We start from the raw sequence: 5,769 nt of genomic DNA, 5'->3' as shown, positions 1-5,769 counted from the left end.
GTTAGGTGCTAAAACTAGGGCTGACAATTCGTGTCTTAACAGGTTTAACAGGTATGAGGCGACGCGCGTAACACAAATATCAAACTTGAATACAACTCGTTTAACTACTTTATATGTCATGACTATAAGACGGTTTTATGTTTTGTGTACCAATAAGGGATAATGAGGGAGCCTAGCCTACTATTTTAAGTTATTTAAGAAAAATAAAAAAATCACATACCGCACTTTTTTGATTAACAGGTCTTATCGTGTCCTTAACAGGTACCCAATTGCCAGCCCTAGTTGAAACGAACTGAAAAATCGCTTAAACGAGCTGTTAGGTGTTGAAAGAACTGAAAACTCGCTTAAACGACCTATTAGATGCTGAAACGAACTGAAAAATCGCTTAAACGAGCTGTTAGGTGCTGAAACGAACTGAAAAAATCGCTTAATAGAGCTTTTGCTGTTAAAACGAGCTGTAACATGTTGAAAACGCACTGATGCGTTGGTCCAAAAAAAAAACTTACCTAAAACCTGTTTTGAATTGTTCCGACCTTGACCCGTTCTAACCCGAACCTATTGACCCTAACCTGTTCCGACCCGAACCAAAACAACCATTATTTTAAGTGACCCGTTTTGAACCTAACATGTTTCGACCCAACCCAACCCATTTTGCCACCTCTAAATTAACAATATAACTAAAAGGAATGTAATTTATTGCAATTTTCAAAAAAAAAAATTGAACGTTTTTGCATTTTTTATTTCAATTTTTGCATTTTTTTTCAATTTTTGCAATTTATTTCAATTTTCCAAACTTTTTTGCAAATTTTCAGAATTTTAAAATTATATTTCGTATTTTTATTAATTTTCGCAACCTTTAAAAGTTATTATGCAAAGTAAAAACATTGAAAAATTAAAAAAAAAACCTATATTACCTGTTGTCCATGTAAAATATTTAGAATTGAAACAAAAATGAAAGTTCAATGACTTAATTAGAATAAAAGTTTTTATCAGTGACCTGATTGGAACAACTTTCAAAATTGATTATTACTCTGTGAAGTAATTCCTTTTATTTACAAACCAAACGTTGCTGATATTAGTTCCCAACTAAAACAAGACAATTTTTTCACATAAACTTTCATTCTCTTTTAACACATCTTTTAAATAACGCATAATCTTTCGAGGGCCTAAATTTGGTTTATATTTCAGTACTTTTCAAGGGATGTTAGAAGATCCGACATTTGGGCATCCTTCAATTTGTACATTTTTAAATTTATAATCTTAATTACAATCTATAAGTAATTTTTAGATTATAGTATACTAATAATTTGATAATAATTGTTTGTAGACATGATTGTGTACGTAGTGTGATGTTATAAAAGGAGATAACACCAGCCAAAGCAAGCAAAGAATCAAACATGATCAACCTTAACTTAGAAGATTTGGAATGAGATTTTTTTTCCTCATAATTTTATCAACTAAACATATATATTATGAATTATACACTTAAATTACTTAACGTCATCTGTATCTAACTTTGTGGGACGAGTATGCAGAACAGATTTTCAACTTTATTGTTGACACCCCCAATGTTTTTTTTATGCTACAATTTATCAGCGTTTAATTGTACTTACAAAGTTACATTTTCATATTTTTCTTTATCTTAGGTATATTATAGTCTATCAACTACATTATTAATTACATGTCATTTAAATATATATATGTTAAATCCATTATTCTGTTTTTTATACAATAAGAATGTTTCAATTCATGCATGCAAGTGGTTATTGGATTTAGATCCTGACAAAGTTGGTGATGCAAACGACGGTAAAGTTTCAAACAAAACAATATTATTTGTAAGGAAATTTTTGAAAACTTAAAACGCATTTTGTATTAATATTTATTATTTTTGTATTAAATTAAATATGTAATTTCATTATAGTTTAGTAAACAATTTTCTTGCTTATTTCCTTTACCTTAAAATATTATTCTATATCGTAATCTTATACATCTACAAATTAATCCATTATAAAAAGGGAATGGATTGTATTAAATTACTATTATTACTATAATTGTCATGAATTTATACACATTAGAATTCATTATAATAACATAACATTTATGTAAAATTATCTATTCATATAAATGCATATTTTACAAATTGTTTAAATGTATATAAATATACATTTACAACCGATGTGTTTTCAGTTTTTTATAATTTTTGTTTGTTTATGTGGTACACGAGATACTAACTTACAAACTAATAAAAAGAAAGACACACATTTGATCGTAGATTTAAGCTTCAAAGCAAAAGTTTTATTGAATTTAAAACAAAGAACGAACTAAACAAAAGAACATATAAGGGTGACTATTATAAAGCTTCCATCTCCATCTTCAAAATCTGCAAGTAATCAATAAGTATCTAAACTACAGTAAATATTTTTGAAGTTATAAATAAATTAGGATAAATGCATGTGTATGTAGTGTATTTTTGCTGTTATGTTTTGTGGTGGTGTATACCTTATTTAATTAAGATCTTGTGAATGAAGCTCTTGACGTTCAATGTAAGCTGTTCATATTCTGGCAACTCCGAGAAGAGGTAGAAACCATGAAACGTATTTGGGTAGTCCACCAAGTATGCTTCTTTCCCAGATTTCTTGAGCCACTCATAGTATCTTATTTGCCAGTCCCGTAGAATATCAAACCCGGTCGCAACCACCATGATTGGTGGTAAATCCACTTTAGATATGTCGATAGCATTGGGTCCGCTAACGTTGATGATCGGATGATCCCGGTTGTAGGGTTCGCCTAGAGGCATGAATGCATTCCACAGCCAATCTGTCCGCGTCAATGACAGGAGAGGCACTGATCCGTCTAGTCGTATCTCTGAATCTGTTCGCTGCTCCCCACCAAAGAATGGTTGGATCATCACCAGCCCAATCACCTTCAAAACATCATGGTATTAGTTAACTGGAAATAAGAAAATATATGCTAGTATTTAGGGTTTTAGTATCCAGTATAGCGCGCTTTATGTATGGTACCGTAACCTTACATCGAAGGATGGACAGTAGTAAGTATACCTGGAGCTGTTGGAAGTTGCATCGGGGGGCTCTGTGAGCAACATGATGAGTCATGTTTGCGCCAGCGCTATCACCCGCGAGAAAGCAACGTGAAATATCTGCATTCTGCGGTAACCATTTTGACCTCTTCTCTTTAATGTCAAGAAACTTCAACACATCAAGCCCATCGTCGTGTTGCGTGGGGTGTCGATGCTCGGGTGCAAGAGGATAATCGACAGAAACAACTATCATAGGCAACTCACTTGCGAACTTGCTGCAGAGATTGTCGTACCTCGCGTTGGGTGAGAAGACAGCGTAGCCACCACCGTGAAAGAACACCATCACCGGAAGATCCATCTCTTCTAAGGCATGCTGTGTGGGAACATAAACGCGGAACGAGAGCTTGCGGGTTGGATCCACCACGACATCGTATGTCTTCACACCGTTTATTGGTGTGGAAGACGGCACGGTCCGACGGTCTACCAGGTTGAGAAGACCGCGGTTCACCGTGCCGTCTTTTCGAGCAATCAGGTTGATTATAATATCGACTACCCAAAGTTGAATTCGTGTTCTCCAGGGCAAGGATAGAGATTTCGTGGCTTTGGGTGCAGAATCCATTGGATCGATGATGAAAAATTAAATTCAGGATGTGAAAGTAAAGCAAAACTCATATATTTATAAGCAGATTCCAACTTTGATTATTCCACGTCAAATAATATTTGTTTACTTTTAGTCGTGGTAACTAACCTATTAGTAGCATATTTCTTTTTTTTCCATTTTTATCATTTATTCCGTTGGTCTAAAAAGTTTCATTATTCTCAGTCAAGTTAAATAAAGCATTAATCTAGTCATTCGTAACCCAAGAAACTAAAATGTACGTACAAGAAAAAGAGACGAACCTTCGGACCTTTGAAAAGGAGTCCAGAAAGTTTTGTTACAGTAAAAGAAAATAATATTAAATAGGTTGAATTATAGATAGTTGAGGTTTTGTAAAGATAAAATGATGATGAAATAACATGAAACAAGGTAAAATATAAATATACGTGGGAAAATTAAAGTACAAATAAAATTAGCGTGATTATTGTAATAATCAACTAGTGTAATTATATACAAGTAAAGTAATTATGTAATTAAATCATAGAGTAATTACATATTATTTTATGTTGTAACTATATAATTACTCTTACTCTACGTGTATATATAGGAACTCTACTTAATTCTCATAACTAACACGTTAATTTCTTTTGTATTTAATCCAATTACTTTTACATAGAGGCGGTAACTGTTGACACAACTCGAACCTGACACGAAAACAAAAAAACAGTTTTGCGTTGATTCGCACGACCCGTTTTAAACGGGTGGCTTCGGGTTGACTAACACGGGTTGGGTTCGGGTGACCCGTATAAAAAACGGGTTTGACATGTTAGCACATTTATATAATTATTTTTAAAGGTAAAAAAAATAATATTACTCATTTTCTCTACCAACTTTTAATTATATTAATTTGATTTCAAAAAAATCTTTTTGTTTTTTGGAAAATGGATCAAACGTGTCATTTCCAGGTCGACCTGAGTTTATGTATGTACGGGTTAGGGTTGAAATTTGACACAAATAATAATATTAATATGGGTGGGGTTCGGATTTTATATTTCAACCCGTAAATCCGACACAATTAACACCCCTACAGTTTTACCCTTGCCCTCTAATTTTTCGAACATTTTGTTACATCTTTATTAGTAGCATTATCATGTTTTAAGTCTTCATCTTTAATAATAATGTTATGTTTATGTTTTCCAATCGCAAAACTATACAAGCATTAAAAGATTTAAAACCTTATGATTGACGGAGTCATTTGTGTTTTTTTAATAGCAATTGACAGTGTCATTTCAAACTTAGTTTTCTACGACTCCGAATTTAAGAATAGTCTTACCATTTTAAATTTTTTAATAATAAAATAAGTACTAAACTCAATCATTAAGAAACATAATTAAGAAATTCGTAAATCTAACTTGGTGGTCAAACTTTTATGTACGTACAACAACTACAATTAAGAAAACTTAGAAAATATTTAATATATTAACGGAAGAAACACGTGTTTGATCGGGTTGAAATGAGTATCTTCTTAGGGTTTCGTCATTGATGTCAGTATCCTTCTGGCGATGTATCTGAATGGAATCTAAAGGTGACAATAAAGAAAAAAAGACTACAATGAGAAGGGGGAGACGTTCTCCACTCGACGCAAAACATCATCATCGCCTCCATCATGATCTCGCGCAAAACATCATCATCGCCTCCATAATGATCTCTTCGTGCATAAGTGTAAACAACAAGAGAGTGTAATGTGTTAGGTATATTCAACCGTACCTTGTTGCACGGTGTGGAGGCCCTAATTTTAGTCGGGGTCATCTGGTGACGATCCGCCATTTGTCCACTTGTCAGGGCCGAGTAGGACAAGCTCTGCTGCCGCAACCATGGTGGACATCATGGGTGCCCATTTGGGGTAGGGGTGTTCAAAACAATCCGATTCCGAAATATCCGAAAATCCGTATCTGAATTATTCAAAATTTCGGATTCAGATTCAGATAGTAATTTGAAAATTTTTGTATATTTCGGATACCCGAAATATCCGAAATTTTAAATTTAATTGTTTCTTAATTTTTTATTTGATCTAAATATATATTAGTTTGAAAACCCTAGGAGCCTTAGAACTCATTAACTTCGCTATTATCTA

General features: G+C 33.1%; 1 pseudogene; it reads right to left on the bottom strand.

Moving 5' to 3' along the window:
* Positions 1-2,500: 2,500 nt before the first annotated feature.
* Positions 2,501-3,661, bottom strand: LOC143568825 (putative carboxylesterase 18 pseudogene; annotated as a pseudogene).
* Positions 3,662-5,769: the final 2,108 nt, after the last annotated feature.

This window comes from Bidens hawaiensis, unplaced genomic scaffold, assembly GCF_021521415.1.
Source record: "Bidens hawaiensis isolate Kalapana, Puna unplaced genomic scaffold, B.hawaiensis_p1.1 tig00024234_1, whole genome shotgun sequence".
In the NCBI taxonomy this organism is placed as follows: Eukaryota; Viridiplantae; Streptophyta; class Magnoliopsida; order Asterales; family Asteraceae; genus Bidens; species Bidens hawaiensis.
The sequence above is the reverse complement of the archived record's forward strand: the minus strand, read 5'-3'. Positions and strand labels throughout refer to the sequence as shown.